Below are 18,104 nucleotides of genomic sequence, written 5' to 3' on the forward strand. Positions count from 1 at the left end.
CCAGAGTCTGCACTCTGTCCAGCAGGCAGTGGGCCAATTTTCCTATTAAAATGTCTTAGGCCACATGACCAGATGGGCATTTTTCTCTGTTTCTTTTGCATATCCTTTTATAAATTATTAAATACAGTTAGTTCTCCGTGTATGGACTTAAAGACACAGGTGCTTAGTGTAGCTAGGTGTCCAAAGAAAGATTCAATTTGTAAATTCTTTTTCCTTAGCATTAGGTTGAAAGAGGCCAGGAAGTTGGACACAACCCCTCGGAAGAAGGCCTCTCCGGGAGGCAGGAAAGCCTGCCAGGAGACCAGGGGTCTGCCGCCTTGGCCGGGAGGGGAAATAATCAGCCTGTCACGTTCAGGTTCGGCGCGGAACCCTGCAGGAACCCAGGCAGGCCTGAAGACACTGGCTTCGACAGGGTAAAATAATGACCTCATCGTCACAGCTCCTTAATCAAGCCTTTGAGTCGGGGCGTGGGAAGAGCTCTGAGCCCCTACTGACAGCCGTATGTTAATGGCAGCCAACACTGATACAGAATTTCTTATGTACCAGGCACTGTCCAAGGACCCGTCATATCTATTAGCTCAGTTTTCCTGTGGCAGGGAGACCTTCCTTAGCACCATTCCCCAGATAAAAAAGCTGATGCACAGAGAGGTTGAATGACTTGCCCAGGTCACCCAGCTGATGAGTAGCGGTGCTGGGATTCAAGCCCTGTGTTTCCGGAGCCACCTATGCCCCTTAGACCCCCGGCCACAGCTGCACGGGAGCTGGAGGCTTCACCCCGGCTCAGACCCAGGCTCCGCGCCCAGCTACAGCTCAGAAATCAGTCCCCCGACCCGCACGTGGCTGCAGTAGGTCCTTAATTCCCTTCCAGAAGTGGACCTGTGGTCCCAGCTCTGGGGACAACCATGCCTTGAGCTGGAGGAAAAGAAAAGCACTTCTCAGTTTTATCGATAAATTATTTCCATGGTTTGTTTACCTTTCCTTCCAGGTTCTCTGTTCCAAATATCACCTCCTCCTAGGAGCCATCCCTGATTGCTTATCTAAAATGTTCATACACATACACACATACACACACACACACACACACACACACACACCCCTACACCCCTACATCTTTATTCCCTAACTTTACTTTCTTTTATTTAGTAACACCTATCACTAGCTGTATTTAAATGGTCTATTTATTTAATTGGTTACTTGGTTATAATCTGTCTCTCTTACTGAAATATTATATATATAAACTATGTATATATGTGTGTGTGTATGTATGTGTGTGTGTGTGTGTGTGTGTGTGTGTGTGTGTATTCCGTAATGGCAGAAACTTGGTGTTTTGCTATGGTAGTCCTAGCTCCTAGAACATCGTCTGGCAACAGAAGAGAGATTTTTTGATTAAGTAATGAATCGAAAGGCAAGTAAAATTATATTGACCAGCTTCTCAGCCTCACCTCTGCGAGGACTGCTCTTTGCCATGGAAACATGAGTCCTCTCTCTTCTCACCTCTTTCTCCTACCTTTACTTCTACAAGTTCTGCAAAATGAACAAACAAACAAAAACAAAAGCAAACAAACAAACAAACAAAATCCCCCTGCAAAAAAAAAAACCCGCAAGTGTTTTCGGAATTCCTCCAACTTCGTGTCCTCCTCACCCCCTATTCTGGGCTGGTTTCCTCAGACCGGCTCCTTTCTCTGTGAGGAGGGAAGAGTCCAGTCCACCTTGGATGGACCGCTTCTGTGACATCCTGTGTTACCACGTGGACCCCGGTGGAAGTGACTGCTAACATTTGGCAGACTCCCCCTTCCTAGACTCAACCTGTGCTTTCAGCACTGCAATTGAGGGCACTAAAATCTGTCCTTTGGAGTTAGTTCCATCCAGCCCACTTTGGGGAGTGTGTCTAATGCTATCGAGAGATTTGGACAAGACACAATGAGTGTGAACTCCAAGGGAAAGGACTTACTCTGAATTCTGTGAAACCTCAAACAAACCCATGTGGAATCTACCTGCAGGGAGACTTGTGTCCTACGTTGAAAGAAAGACAACTTCCTAGGGAAAGAAGGGGGTGAACCCATCTCCCCTGCTGCTGACTTCAAATCCAGTTCTCTGTCAGCTGTCTTCTGAGCCCTTCATCGGAAAGAAAAACATGAGAAGTAAGAGAGGGGAAGAAATGTTGGCCAATGGAAATCTGGCTATCGAAAAAAAAAAAAAATCTAGAGCACATTTCTAAAAAAAGGGAGATGTGCTTTTCAAATTGTCATGGTTTTTATCATTCTGGACTCTCCTACATTCTGAATGCTAACTCTGTCAAACATTAGCTGTCTAAACACCTCTCTAAGACTCAGTTTTCTCAGTTCTAAATGAGTACAAAAGAACCACCACGACAAGCCCACGCTGCTCCAGCGCAGAAGTCTGGACTGAGATTAAGAAGGCGGAAGGAGGCTGAGGGCTCAGAAAGGAACCCCTGGACCTCTGGGACGAGAAGGGATCGAGTTTGATCGCGGCTCTGGAGCCCCCTACACAAACACGTCGGAGGCTGTGTGAAACCAGGGGGCGATTTGGGTGGAGGGGAGTAAGGATCAGATGTGCCTCATACACGTGGGATCTCGACCACATGTGCCGGCCTTCTCATGTCCCCCAGGGAGCCCCTTGAGGACCAGAACACAGCAAGTGCCATTTGGCAGCGGGGGATCAAGAACAAGAAAGCTGCTAACAAACTATGCGACCCTTGGAAAGTGTCTTTTCGATACTCGCGTTACCACACTCTTAGCTTCGCAGAGTAACAACGTGTGCACTGCCCTCTGCTCCCCAGCAGAAGCTGTAAGTGCCCCCCGGGCCAGAGCTAAGTAGAACTTCTTGGAAGATGCTTTCAAAAGGGACCAGTCTTCCCTAAAAGATTTAGAAGGTAAGCCAAACATTTTTTTTTAACTACCATATTTCCATATATATGCACATATATGTGTGTAAGAGAGATCTCTTAAGACCCACAATCCCGGCCACCTTGGGCGAGGACCTGCTCCGTCCAGAGGACGGCCGCTGAGTGACGTTCCTCAGCCCCGGACGCCAGGCGGACTTGCCCAGGAGGGCAGGTGGACAAAAGTTCAATTCTGTAACAATTGCGCATGAGCCACTTGGAGCAGCTTCACCGGTGAGTCAGACCGCACTACAGATATTCAGGTTCCTGGGTATCTGGCTGGTTGGTTGGTCTGGCCCTGGGAACTAGTGGAAAGCTGGACGTGGCATAACTTCCCTAGTCTGGTCAGGACTGAGACGTCAGATCCTGGCCCTTGGTTGGTTGGCTGGTTTTGTCTTGTTTGTGCCGGCGCCTGTCTCGTGTTGGTCCGTCATCTCGGTCTCTTTGGTGTCTGTTTTTGAACTTGTGGTCTCTCTGAATGTCATGTTTTTATCCTTCTTCTTTTCCTTATAGGTCTATTGATGCTTCTTTTCTCCCTCGGTTTAGCTGCCCCTGCCTCTCCGGGCTGGTCCCCAGGGCAACACATGGCTCTTGCTCTAACTTTTTAACCTTTGCAGGTGTCATATTTTCTTTCACTGCTGTTCCGACCACCACGGGCCAAGCTTCCTCCAGACCCACTCCTCTGCAGTGTCTCCTCAGTAATGTCAAAAGCTTCAGGAGGCGGGCCCAAGATTATGGGCCCCACATCACCCCCTTTGGTCTCCAGAGGTTTTGCCAGTTAGATTGGCAACCACATTTAGAACAGGGTGGTCATCAGAGGGGTCACTCGACCTGTGGACAGCCTTTCGGGTGCGGAGTATTATCTATGGTAACCACAGGCTTCTTTTAAAACAGTACGGAAAGGTTTAAGTTGGCATTTGTGGGCACTGGGGATGCACCGGAGATTCTGATGGCGGTGACTTCCATCTGACGTGCGCCTTCGGTGTCCCTAACAGCCTGCTGGGTGCTTTGCGTTGCAGCGGCATTGAACTTTTGACAACGTTCTTTCGCTCAGTGGCTCAGCACCTGTCATGTGCCTGATGCACAGTGGTAGGGTGCTCGCTGTTTTTTTTATTCTTGTTTTGCAGAGGAAGAGACTGAGGTACAGGAAGTTTCAATAATTTACCCAGTGATGGAAGTGAGTTTGTTTTTAACATTGAAATACGAGAGTTAAAAAAAAAAAGCTAATAGGGGCCTGTTGGGCTAATCCTTCTTTATATTTTAGATTAGAGCAGGGAAGAGCAGTAGGAAAATGGTCGTGTAGATGGGGATTGGAAGCGGGGATGTCGTTGAGGGATGGTGGAGAGGTGGATGTGCATGTGTGTTGGAGGTTTGAGTCTGGAGAGTGACTGAATGTAAATTTGATTAGAAGGTTCACAGGGCGTCTGTGGGGCAGAATTCTAGATGGTAGAGTCTCCTTTCTAACTGGTTCTTCTGTTTGGGTTGGAGTTTATTTTCATAAAAAGGTAGATTTGTAGAAGAGCTCTGCTTTGGTTGGTTTGGAGAGAAATAAGCACTTCTAGATAAATTAAGTCTTCCTAAAATTGTACTATAAAGAAATATGTCTTTAAAATTATAAAATTGGTATATTCATAAATGTGCTAATCTATTGAATGCTTACCTATAAAACACAGTTTACAATTGCCTACTTCATTGTTTTCTCTAAAATTAAGGCCATAAGAATTATGAATTCTAGTATATGTAAATAAATTACTAAGAATAATACAAGTGAAGAAAAAATTCTGTATGCAAAGTATGCAAGGAAAATAAAATGTATTTTGAGATATGAAGGATATGTTTTTTAAAAAAAAAGGAGAGTAATTTTATCCTAAAATAGTTTCAGGTTATTTAAAGGTTGTTTGAGGCACGAAAGAAGGTATAAAGTATGGAGATTTATTTTGAAGGAAATTGAAGGAAAGGCGTTGGTCTTAAAGTTAGTTATTTCTGAGTGAGTGCAAAGAGGCCAACTGTAGAAATGAGAAAAGTAGTAGAAGGTTTGTGAAGAGAATACCTGAGAGGAAAATAAAGGACAAGAACATAAGTAAATATATGAAGTTGTTAAAGAAAAGAAAAAGAGAAAATCTTATTTTATATAGTGAGGTTGGCAAAATTAAATGTATTTATCATAAGGTTTTAAAATGAACTTTAATATCAACAGTGGACTGACACAAAACTAGAGTTTGGATTATTGGTCTGTTCCTAATAAGAGATCATAAAAGATTTTTCTTTATCTGTGAGCAATACACTTAGGAAACAAAGATTCTATATCCTATCAAAATAATGTATTGTGCTTTATAGTCTTTATTATGTCTTTAATTATTTATAAAACTTAGTCTTCTTAACATTAAGAGCGCTAAGATTTTTTATATAGTCATATTTACCTTTGAAATCTTTTATTATCACTTTGGTTAAATAGATAACTAAGTATTGTTTCATAGTGACCTGTGATTCTATTTAATCAAGTGATCAAATCTTGTAACATGATGACAAATTTCCCAACATAAAACCTAAATGAGATCTTTTGTTTTATCTCAAAATAACTTTAAGACTTCCCAGAGGGCACCTGGAAAATCTTGGAAGTTTGGTTTTGTCACTTTGTAAAAGGAAAATGTTAAGCTAATTCAGTCTATTTAATATATTAAATTATATATGAAGCATTGTCAAATAATAAATGATGCTTAACCTTCTTTAAGTTACATTTTTATAAATACATGTTACTAATACAAGTGTTTTAGAAGTTGTATAAAGTTCCTAGAAATTTGTCAATATCTTTCAGACATAATTTCAGTTATTATAAATTGTTTATGTCATAAATATCAAGAATGGACCTGACTATTCAGAAACAAAGGGCTTATAAAGAAGCAAAGGGCATGGCTCTGATTTGGGCCATGACAATAAAACTATGACAATAATTAGATAGCTATGATTTGAGTGAATACATGGTCTTGATATTGAAATTGGAATTTTGGATAACAGGAAAGATCTTTATAACTAGAAACACAAAAACCATTCTTTCTAAAAAAAAAAAAAAAAAACCACAGGGACTAATCTTTCCTTTAGAGACTATTTTCTTCAGTCATCGGCCTACCTGGGATGACTGCCAGCATCTCTCACAGGTTTTATTGACTTCAGATGAAAGGGAGCAGATCCTGCGGGACAGCGCCAAGGCTGTGTTAGAGCCAAACGGACAGTCCACTGCAGACCCAGCTCGAATTCAACATGTCCTTCCATACACCCGTCTGCCTTGGGACCCCAACACTGAACAAGGTAAGGTGGCTCTCGATAGGTATCGCCAGCTTCTGATAAAACCTTGCTATTGTCAAACAGTCGGCCCCAGGTATTAGGGAAAAAGCAACAGAGGATAGGAAGGTTTAAGGACAAATTTAACTGAGCTAGTTGAGGTAGCCCTGCACATCTTCAACAACCAGGATTAAGTTAATATCACCCAGATGAAGAAAATGACTAAAGTCCTACTTAACAACAATAAGCCCCACATTCGGTTCCTGAAAACTGCTATCTCGACCTGGCCACCCTGCTACCAGATGACGATCCCAAGCAGCCCATTCACAACTGCCTCGAGGTCCTAGAGAACGTCACTTCCACCCTACCGGACCTGATAGACGACCTCTGGCCAAATCCAGAGGCCACTCTTCACAGATGGAAACAGCTTCCTCACAGAAGAAATCAGGTATGCTGTTATTTGGGCACAGGCCATAAGCCATAGAACTTCGTCTCAGTGGGCTGAACTAATAGCAATGATTCAAGCTCTGTGGTGGGGTGAAAACAAGACTGTGAACATTTACACAGACAGCAAAGGAGGCTGCCAGAAAACCAGTGGGGCCAATGGACATCCTGCCGGCCCTACCGCCCAGGGTGCTAACGGACACCCCTACTTACACTTCAGGAGAAGTTAAACTATGCAACAAACTGGGAGGCAAAGAAGACTCTGCTGGTAGGTGAGGTTCCCAGATGGCCACATCGTAGTACCTGACGCCTTGAACTGAGACCTTATAACCCAGGCTCACCAGAGAACTCACTTGAGAGGAACCAAGTTAATTAAACTGTTAAAAAGAGATTATTACATTCCTGGGCTGCAAAGAAGGGCCAAGCAGGTATCGGCCCAGTGCCGCATCTGCACACAAGTGATCCAGGGCCCTCCAAGGGAGTACAACAAGGGACGAGACTTCGTGGACAAGCCCCAGGAGAACATTGGGAATTAGATTTTACAGAAATAAGCCCTGGAACTTTCGGGTTTAAGTATTTACTTGTGTTCATTGACACCTCGTCAGGATGGACTGAAGCCTTCCCCACCAAGCAGGAGACAGCGCAGGTAGTAGCAAAGAAATTAGTCTCAGAAATAGTGCCTCGATTTGGCCTGCCCATAACACTGGGGTCCAGCAACGGTCCAGCGTTCATCGCCCAGACTAGTCAATCTTTAGCCAGGGTTCTAAGAATGAATTAGAAGTTACATTGCATTTACAGGCTTCAGAGCTCAGGACAGGTAGAGATGATAAATAAGACCCTGAAAGAAACTTTAACCAAGTTCAAATTAGAAACTGGCAAAAGCTGGGTAAGCCTCCTTCCCTCCGCCACCTCCCCCCGCCCCCGTTAAGGGCACGATGCACCCCTACTGAAAAGAGATCACACCTTCCGAAATCATGTTTGAAAGACCTCTTGTTTGTTTTGAAATATTCAGAATCTGTAAGATGAACTAAGAATTTTGTATAGTAATTCATACATGTAAGACTAATGCGTTCATAAAAGATAGATCTTGCTTTAATTGTATAGCTTTAGGTAAAATCTGCTGTTCTTATGCTAACCATTGAGGCATTATTAGAGGCTTTAGTCAGACAAGGCTCAGCGACAGAGAAGAATAACGCCGGAGGACAGAATCTTGGTATGAGTGTGTTTGACAGGTCCCCGTGGTTGACTACTTTGCTTTCCTCCATTGCAGGGCCCCTAATATAAGCATTTCTAGGGCTATTATTTGGCCTCTGTATAATTAATTGGATAACTGCCTAAGTCAAAAAGCGTGTACAGGCAGTAAAACTCCGGGTCCTCAGAACAAACTACTGGCCACTCCAGGTTGAAGATTCAATGATTTGATTTCTCCTAGAAAACCAGTGGGGAATGTTAAGGGGGTGAAAATTTTCAAATGGCCAACTTCTGCTTGCTTGTTTAATGTTTAACCAGGGTGTAGTTCTAGGAGCTATCCTGTGAAAAGGTATGCTAATGTAGAGGATGTGGCTATCCTATGCAAAGATATGCTAATAGCTAACTTCTGCTTCTGTAACCTGCTTGTTTGTTTAATGTAATTGTAGGCTTTATAAGCTACCTCCTCTGAAAGATCAGGCCTGATTCTCTAGTGGGGAGAGTCAGTCGCTGGCCTGCTAATGGGAGGCTCGCAACAGATCTCGATTGGCTCTGAGGGTCTTAAATTTGATCACGCCATAATACCCACACCCCTTCCCGCCTCTCCAGGGTGGTGGTGTGAGGCCAGAGGGTGACTTGGGTGGAGTGATGAAAAGATCAGATGTGTCTCATACACCTCGTTGTCAGCTCTGATATGCTGGCCTTCTCAAGAATGCCTGTGAGCCTCTTGCAAGTCCTGTTAAAGCAAGTGTCATTTGTGGGCGGCAGCTGAAGGACAAACAGGTTGCTAATGGACTCTGTGACCCTGGGCAAGTGTCTTCTCCATAACCTGTTTACCACGCTCTTACTTTTGCAGAGTAAGAACATATTCACTGCCTGAGCTTCGCAACAGCCGCTGTTTGGCCCTGTTGGGCCAGAGCTATGCAGAAATTTTGGCAGAGTCTTTTAAAAGTATCTGCTTGGAATGACCTATCTTCCCTAAAAGATATGGGAAAACACAGCCTTTTTTAAATGAAAAGCACTATATATATATATAGTTGCTATGGAATAACACACTCTATTCACTTCAATTTTAAGCAAAAAGTACAGACTTCAGAGAAATTTGTCCCTTGCTCAATTGCATGGGTTTCCCAGTGCCTTGGCACGCTGTAGGGAATGTTTAGTCATTTGTTGGTTTTTGGGTTTAGAAAATTGAGAAGCACTCACTGATAATTGGTCTTCTTGAGGTACAAACTGAGTCATAAGAATGGATTGAAAGGGATCTCTGTATTGTGGTTTCTTAGTTTTACTTCCTGCTCTGCCTCTCTCGAGATGTGAGATGTGAAACCGCTCAGTTATCTCCCCTACGGCCTTCGTTTCTTATCAGTGAATGGATTCTAGGGTCCCTCCCAGGTCTAATGTGCCATGTGCCATCTGGCACATGCACGGAGCCTTTTTTGCTTTGCCTGTTCGAAGGCAAAGCAAAAATGTGTGTGTGCTCTTTGCTCACTTCCTTGCGTCTATCAGTTGTGTGTAAGATTGATTCCTCACCCCTAGTGAACTCTTTGTTTTCAAGGATGGTTCATAATTACTATCCAAGAACCTCTTAGATAATTTTGCAACTATAGCTCGAGAAAGTGCAAGGTTTAGTCTTAAAAAGTCAGTTAACCTCTCCATCTTGCAAAACCACTTTCTTTGTGGGTTCACACATGCCGTTATCAGTCCCAAAGTAAAATGTCATTTATTTTCATCAGCCATCTAATTATTTACTGATCAATATTTAGGTGTTGTTTTTTTCAAGGATATTTCACTGAACTGAATTTGAACATGAACAATAAAGGCAATCAAAGGTGATCATTTTTTAAATGACGATAAGAAGCGATGACTCAAATAGTACTCCCCGCCCCCTGAAATGTATTGATATACAGGCATGCCTCCTTTTATTACACTTCGCTTTTTTTTCTTCATAGATATTACTTTTTTTTTTTCCCTAACAAATTAAAGGTTACTAGCAACTCTGCATCGACCAAATCTATTGGCACATTTTTCAATAGGCTCACATCATGATGAGCGTTTTTAAGAATGAAGTATTTTTAAATTAAGGTATATATATATATATATATTATTTTTTGACATAATGCCATCACACATGTAATATAAGCTACACTATAGTATAAACATAACTTTTATATGCAGTGGGAAACCAACAAATCCATGGGATTCCCTTATCACAGTATTCTTATTGTGGTGGTCCAGGACTCAACATGCAATATCTCTAAGATGTGCCTGTATACGAAAGTTTGCTATAACCTGGTAAAAAAGCAAAAAGAATGCTGGTATTAACACACATCTCCCCTATTCAAACTTTCCTGCCTTTTAAAAGGTATTCGCAGTACATGTGCATCATTTTTCCCCAAACTCCATCCCAAGGCTTAGAAACATAATAGAAAGCTGTTCTCGTTTTCTCTTTATGTTTGCCATGATAATTCGAAATCCCTTAGATACTTAGACTAAGCATGGAAATCCACTCTAGGTTTATGATCTTTCTTTGGGATTAAACCAAGAGCTCCTCTTTTCCTTTATGGTTCATTTGGAGTCTCAGATTTGTTCATCCAGAATTTAATGAGAAAAAGAAATAAATAAGACGTCACATTTCAACAATATTATAGACCTCATTTTTTTCCTATGTCATATTGTTCATCAAGGCTGTGAATGGTAGAGAAAGTATCCAATCGCTTACTTTTCTCTGGGTTTTTTTGGGGAAGGCGCAATTAGCTTTCACTCTGTCTTCTGCTAACTCAGCCAGATCGTCTGGAAACATGAAAAGAGATCTGGTTTATTTTTGAGTAATTAAATAGAACAATACAAAAGAATTTTTAAGTTTTCTGGACTCTGATTCTGAATGCACTTGATGGATGAAAAATAAATTAGATTACCAATTGCAGAAGGAATGGGGGCTTGCAGGGTCCCAAGCACATGAGGACTTGTTTTTGGCTTAGAAATTATTACTTCAATGCAGAAAATACTTCCATTGAACAACTCCCCTCCAAGATTATCATTGAATTTTGATAGAGAAGGGAAAGTTTGCGTCAAACATGTATGTGGGAATGTTGCCTCTCATTGTTTGAAACATGACCTTCATCCTCACAGGGGAGCCTTTGACCGGAAAGAGTTCCTGAAAGGACCCACAGGAGTACTTTACAAAGCACAGGACTCAAAAATCTGGGCATAAATCTGATCAAGATCCGACATCAGTTTTCGGAAAATACAGAGACAGAGGAGCGAGTTAAACAACCTGAGACATGATCGGCAGCAAAATCAAGACTGTTGGAGAAGTGATCCAGTTTCTTAGTAAATCATACCAAGAGGAAGGGAAAAAACTGGGGGAAGAAATCCATATTTTGAAAGACACTTAAGATACATACCAACTATGGCAATTTGCACATCTCGTTTTGGAGCGTGAATCAAATAAATCATAAAAATGTTATAATTGCAAAAATGTGAAACCCTGATTATTTTCTGTTATTAAGGAATGACTGTCTATTATTTTTACGTGTTATCATGGTATTGCCATTATCTAAAAGGAAGAATCAGTATCTTTCAGATTAACATCCTGGAATGACAAGATACACTTCAAGGAATCTGAGAGAGGAAGAGTGTGTAGGTACGTAGGCATGGAGAATTCAAGATGGGCCATGAATTAGTAATCGTTAAAATTGAATGATAACATGAAAGTGTATTATTTTAGTCTCTCTATTTTTGTGCATGTTTGAAATTTTCAATAACATAAAGTTAAAAAAAATAAAAAAACCCAGCGGGATTGACTGACAGGGTTGGGAGAAAAAGAAACAGCCGAAATTCTCAAACGCAGAGATTTCGCATTTGAAGTCAAGCGGAATATGCACACGCCTATGACCCTACCATTTCACTCCTCAGTGTTTAGAAAAACTGACGTTTTGAGAGGTTAAATTATACCCTGAAAGGCTTTTTAACTCCCAGTCTATTGCTTTCTAATATTTTAAAACTAGTGACTCCTGGAAGAAATGACGAGCTGCATCTAAAGAGGTAATGGGAAGATAAACTGGCTGGAATGATTGTAGGTGCCACTTTTTAGGTTTTGTTGTTCTTATGAAATAGTGAAGGCACATAGAATACATAGGTTTCTAGGAATATCTCAGCCATAAACAGGAATGCGCATCCTCTGTAATGCTGGGAAATTGAAATGACGTGCATCGACGGGAGAATGATTTAAACAAAGCGTGGGGATTCACTCGACGTGCAAACGTAAAAATAAATAAACCGGATATAGATGCGGAGAGTTCCCAGAAACACAACGTTGAGTGAGAAAAGGCAAGTTCCAGAAGAACAAAGCCACAAAGACACAGACTGAAAAATTGAACTCTAAATACTAGCAAGGAAGGGCAGTGCATGCAAGTGGGAATAAGATCAAGGACACCTGTGACCTTTTCTTTCTTCAGCTGAGTGGTAGGTGCATGTCTGTTTGTGATGGTATTATTTATCCTATTTCATATCCCTGAAAATGGAATAATAAGACAAAAGAAGAAATTGAACTGGTCGATGACAGCTACGGTGATGGGCTTGGGGGTGGCCGGAAAGACGCTACAGCCAGCAGCTTGTCACACATCCATTCACGCGTCAAGTGGACTTGATGTTATTTTTTTATATAGTGTCAGTGATATTGCGAAAATTGAAAAGTGGTTTTCTGGGGGTCAAAATTCAATTTTCAGAGTAACGCGACTTCTCTGGACTTCATTGCTTTATGTGTAAAAAAAAAAAATAGTAAAGAATTTTTTTAAAGGGGATTCACCTACCCATCTAACTTGTAAGACCTGGAGAGAAAATATTGGCAGAACACCGTCAGAATATTAAAGATAAATCCCCAAAGAGTGGATGTTTTCTCGATATCTCTAGTTACTCAAGGCACAGAATTTTAAAGGATTTGGACAAAAGGACATTCAGAATCTCAGTTGGTACCTGCCTAGAAATGGGTTAAAAGATCTGGTTATTTCTCTCTTAACTCCTGTTCTAAGTATATCACAAGTTTCCGGTTAATGTCTCAGAAAGCAACGAGTCTGAAATCTGGCCGAAAAAAATAGTGTAACAGCGCCATCTACTGAGCCCCCGATCATTTGACCCACAAACACTTGGAAAATGTCACAACAGAAAAAAGCAGGTTGTCGAGAATCGTCAAATATAAGCGTGATGCCCCAGAAGAACTTTTATAATTGACGGATTTATTTTTATTCTTTGCCATTAATTACAGTACTGACGTGGAACAGGTAACAGCAGTGCCGTACAAGCATTCCAAACAGTGAGGTTTTAGGTTTTTTTGCAAACTACTACACCACTCGCAAAGGGAGTTAGAAGTGAAACCATAATCTGCTTACTCATTCTACTTTTGACGACTTGGTTGTGTCCAGTTGGGAGTTATTACAGGTGATCTGCTATACACATTCTTCCTCGTGTCCCCTGTTGCTCACACATACACCTTTTGCCTGGGCCTAGAATTGCTGAGTCAGGTAGAGTGACCAAGGATTGTAGTCATCCAGGCTGGGACCCTTTTGAGAGTCGAGGATGATATTAAAAATAATTCAAATTTGTTTATCGACCACCAGATCAGCTAATAAATTGGTCGACTTATAAAAAGATGTTGATTCGATATTGATTTTCAAAAATAAAACTTCTAAAATATTAAAATAGCATATATCCATGGACGTTAAAGTAAAATTCTGAAAAATACTCACATTTTTAATCTGAATATATTTTTTCAAAACCAGAATACCTATTATTGGTACATAGTCACATATCTAAATTAGAGTTTTAGCCACACCTCAATTCTAGTTTTCCACATTTTGAAATATGTAAATATTTATACCCAGCATTTTCCACAGATACTATCTTTTTGTCTCTATTCAGAATACTTTTCTCCAGTAAATATTTTAATAAGAAAAAGTTACAAAATAAATTGACCAAAAGTGTGTAAACTGTTCTGTCAGATGTATGTACAGCAAAGATGATAAGCCTTCTCAGTTGCATTCATTTCTGGTCAGAATGTAAATACATCCAATTAAAATTAAGAATTGTATTAAGCATATCAATATTGTTCGCAGTACAATTTCAAAATTAGATCTGGTGCAACGTTTGAGTTCTCATCATTTAATTTGTTCAATCCCCAAACCCTGCTTACTTTCACAGGGACAAATCTCTATGCATTTCTGATTATGTGCTTGGTTTTCAATAATCCGAATCAATAAAAGTTCCAAAAGTTACTTTTTTTTTTTTTGGTGCTCAATTTTTGCACATTTTGATTAAGATTGCCAAGAAATTCTGAACAAAGTTTATCCAAAATATAGAGGCTCCTTTTCCAATACCAATTGCAGGATATAGGATATGTTAACAAAGTAATATTTAAATGTTCAAATATTTCTAAAACTTGATTAATAATAGATTGCTAGTAGAGAATATATACACACATGTATGTGTATATACATATATATATATAATTTAGACAAATGTAGCTTCTACTTAGATTGGTAAAATAGCACATATTTTATTATGGTAAAATACACATAGCTTAAAGATTACCATTTTAACTACACAATTCAGTGGCATTAGGCACAGTCATGATGTTGCGCAAACGTCAACACTCTTTTCAGGATTTTTCCACCAACCCAAACAGAAACTCGGTACCCGTTAAACAATAACTCACCGATCTCCCCTCCCCCTTGTACCTGGTAACCTCCATTCTATTTTCCGTTGTTATGAATCTGCCTACTATATGTACCTCATATTAGAGGAATCCTATAATAGTTTTCCTTTTGTCTTTGGTTTATTTATTAGTTTAATACCAAACCGATGTTTTTTCAATGGTTCATCCATGTTGCAGCCAGTATCAGAATTTCATTCCTTTTTAAGACCGAATAATAATATTCCATCGTGTGTATATGTCACACTTTGTTCATTCATTCGTCCACTGATGAACATTTGGGTCCTTTCCACCTTTTAGCTATTATGAATAATGCCGCTGTGAACATCTGTGCGCAGTCTCTCTGAGTCCTTGCCTTCTCTTCCTCGAGGTATATACCTAAAAGTGGAATGGCTGGATCGTATGGTAACTCTGCACTCAACCTTCAAGGAAACGCCATTCTGTTTCCCACAATGGCTGCACTGTTTTTCATTCCCACGAACAGTGCAGAGTTCCAACTGTTCTACCTCTCCCCACCAACACTCACTAGTTTCCATTTCAATTTTGTTTTCTTTTTTTTTTAGGCAAGGAAACTTTGGTTGACCTCACAGATTGCAAGGACCTTGTCAGCTAGCTTACAATCCCTTATTTATTTTATTATTTTTTTATGTCCACAGCACCTGATCTTCCTAGGTGGTCTCCCATCCAAGTACTAACCAGGCCTAACCCTGCTTAGCTTCTGAGATCAGACGGGATCGGGCTTGTTCAGGGTGGCATGGCCATAGACCCATTTCAATTTTTATAACAGCCTTCCTAGCAGGTGTGACATGGATCTTACTGTGGTTTTTATTTTATTTATTGTTTCTCTAATTACTGGTGATATTGAACATTTTTCATTTGCTAATCGGCCATTTATCTATCTTTCTTGGAGAAGGAGCTATATAAGTCTTATGTCCGTTTTTGAATTGGGTTGTTGTTTTGTTGTCAAATTGCAAGGATTCATTATACAATCTGGATATTAATCCCTCGTCAGATACATGATTTATAAATATTTTTTCCCATTCTGTGGGTTGTCTTTTCACTCTTTTGATAGTGTCCTCTGACGCGCAAAAGAATAGTACATCTTTTTGACACCTTAACAAATTATGGGTGAACCACAACCAATTCCAGCCACACTGCTACTCCATAGGTTTCTTAATTTAATAAGAATATTGTTTTTACCTCAGTGCAATGCTCTACCAAAATCCGTATTTGTAGCATCACCACAAAAACATTATCTTTAGTGTTGAAAGTTTTAAGCAAAACTGTAGCAGCATTCACCATCGCATCGTACATTTTCCCTTTGTAGAATAAATTTTAAAAGCTTTACTTTGACTCCATGAATTAGAGATAAAGATGCAGCCATTATCAAAATGAGCTTCTATTTGAGGCATCAATGACACTGCTATGATACGGGTATCATTTAACTGTTCGAAAATTCTTGTTCTGCTAAAGGAGCGAACACACTGGCAGCTATCAATTCACATTTTGTGTTTGCCCGAGAAAACTGGAAACTTAACAATGAACAGAATTAATTTGCAATGGTCACTGCATCTTAATGTAAAGTCACGCTTCCTGGAGTGATATGAAGACTCACGTTTTGTGATGCTTACAGCCTTCCTAAAATAGCTCCTACTTTAACATACATGCGAACATTTCTTCAGTCCATGTGTGTCCTCTGGTTTTCATGTAGTCGGTGATGTCACCCCATGATGGATAGTTAATGTCAACAAATATTTTGTGAAAATAATTTATCTTCACCTTCCTTGTGAAACCGAAAAAAAAACTTATTTTTTTTTATTAAGTATTTGCTTTCATTTATTAGATCTCCTTGCTCCAGAGAGAATTTATGGTGAAATAAAAAAAAATTCCCAAATAATGACATAAATAAGTGAACGACTATGGATTCACACCATGCAATAGATAACAAAACCATCCCAAATGAGAGCATTTAGACTACTCTCGATTCACTCTGTTTTCTGCACATATTTCAAATACATCTAACGTGTAGTTTACCAATGCCCCCACTAACCACACCAGCCGACAGCTATTGGCTTCATGAATCTTGCAGGCCAATGCATAGGGGCCATGGGACAATTGGTTGGTATTATACCAAATGGCCAGCAGGGGGCAGCAGTGTCAAGATCTTTTTTCACTACTGTTCAAGACTGAAAAAAGACAGCGTTTCCTAGACTTTTGTGTCCATGAATATTTATTTTTAAAGCATTCTGCATCCTCTCCATCGAGGAGAAATTTTAGTTATATGGCATCGGGAGAGAGATGGAGAAAGAAAAGCGTGTTATCTCTAGTTGCCTTTAAGATTTAACAATGTGTTAAAGTATGAACTCTATTGCATATAAGCCTAGACAAGGTCCTGGCAGGCGCAGGAAGAATAAAGGAGAAGTCCACCAGCCCTTTCCGGCCTTATTTTAATGACTAAATTTTGTTTCAAAATGAAAAAGCCTAGGATAAATGCTAAACTAAAAAGGATTCTGAGAAAACATGCATAAGCCAAAACGGGCCAGGGAAAACCAGGACATGGCCACCTAGTCACAGGGAGGGACGATGTTCCACTTTAGAAGTTTCCAGAATGATTACAGGAATTCACATCCCAACCGACAGCATGTCAGAGTTAGATTATTCCACTTCCTCTTCAACATTTGACACCATATATCTTTTTAATTTTGACCATTTTTCGGTATATATAGTGATCCCACATTGTGGTTTGAATTTTACTTTATCTGCTTAATAGTAAGATGAACATATGTTTATTGACCATTTTTGGATGTCCTTTTTTGCGCGTGTGTGTGCCTGCTTAAGCCCATTTGTTTATTGGACTTTTTCTGTGCCGGTATCATCCTACCCCATCTCAGAACCATAACCTTATAATAATTAGTTTCAGGTGGTATAAATGATCATTTATATACTTAATTTTAAAGACCGGCTTGAGTCTTCTAGGTTTTTTGCATTCCTATGTAAATTTCAGAATCAGCCCGTTGTTTCCACCAAAAACGAACAAACTCTGCTCAGATTTTAAGTGGGTTGCCTTGTACCTATGGATCAATTTGGGATGACTTGACAATAATAGTGAGCCTTCAAGCCATAAATGTGACGTATTCCTCTATTTCTTTGTGTCGTCTTTAATGTCTCTCAGCAATGCTTTATAGTTTTAAGATATAGTCCTATATCTTTTTGGTGTGATTTGATTATGAATTCCGTTTTTTACATTTTATTTTCTTATTTATTTCTAGCGTGTAGACATGCAACTGATAGTTACATTCTGACCTTGTACCCAGTAACCTTGTTAAATTCACGTAAGTCCAACATTTCTTTGTTGAAGCTCTAACCCCCAGTACCTCAAAATGAGACTGTATTTGGAGATAGGGCCTTACGAGAGGTAACTAAGTCAAAATGAGGCTTGTTAAGGTGAGCCCCAGTTTAATCTAATGGGCATCCACATTAGAAGAGACTAGACTATAAGTGAGACACCAGATAGTCCTATGCACAAGGGACAACCATGTGACGAGGCAGCAAGAGGGGGGCCATCTACAGGCCAAAAAGAGAGGA

General features: G+C 40.2%; 1 pseudogene; it reads right to left on the reverse strand.

Annotated features, from left to right (window-relative positions):
• Positions 1-15,166: 15,166 nt before the first annotated feature.
• Positions 15,167-15,285, reverse strand: LOC118609192 (annotated as a pseudogene).
• Positions 15,286-18,104: the final 2,819 nt, after the last annotated feature.

Source organism: Rousettus aegyptiacus, unplaced genomic scaffold, assembly GCF_014176215.1.
Source record: "Rousettus aegyptiacus isolate mRouAeg1 unplaced genomic scaffold, mRouAeg1.p scaffold_m13_p_10, whole genome shotgun sequence".
NCBI lineage: Eukaryota > Metazoa > Chordata > Mammalia > Chiroptera > Pteropodidae > Rousettus > Rousettus aegyptiacus.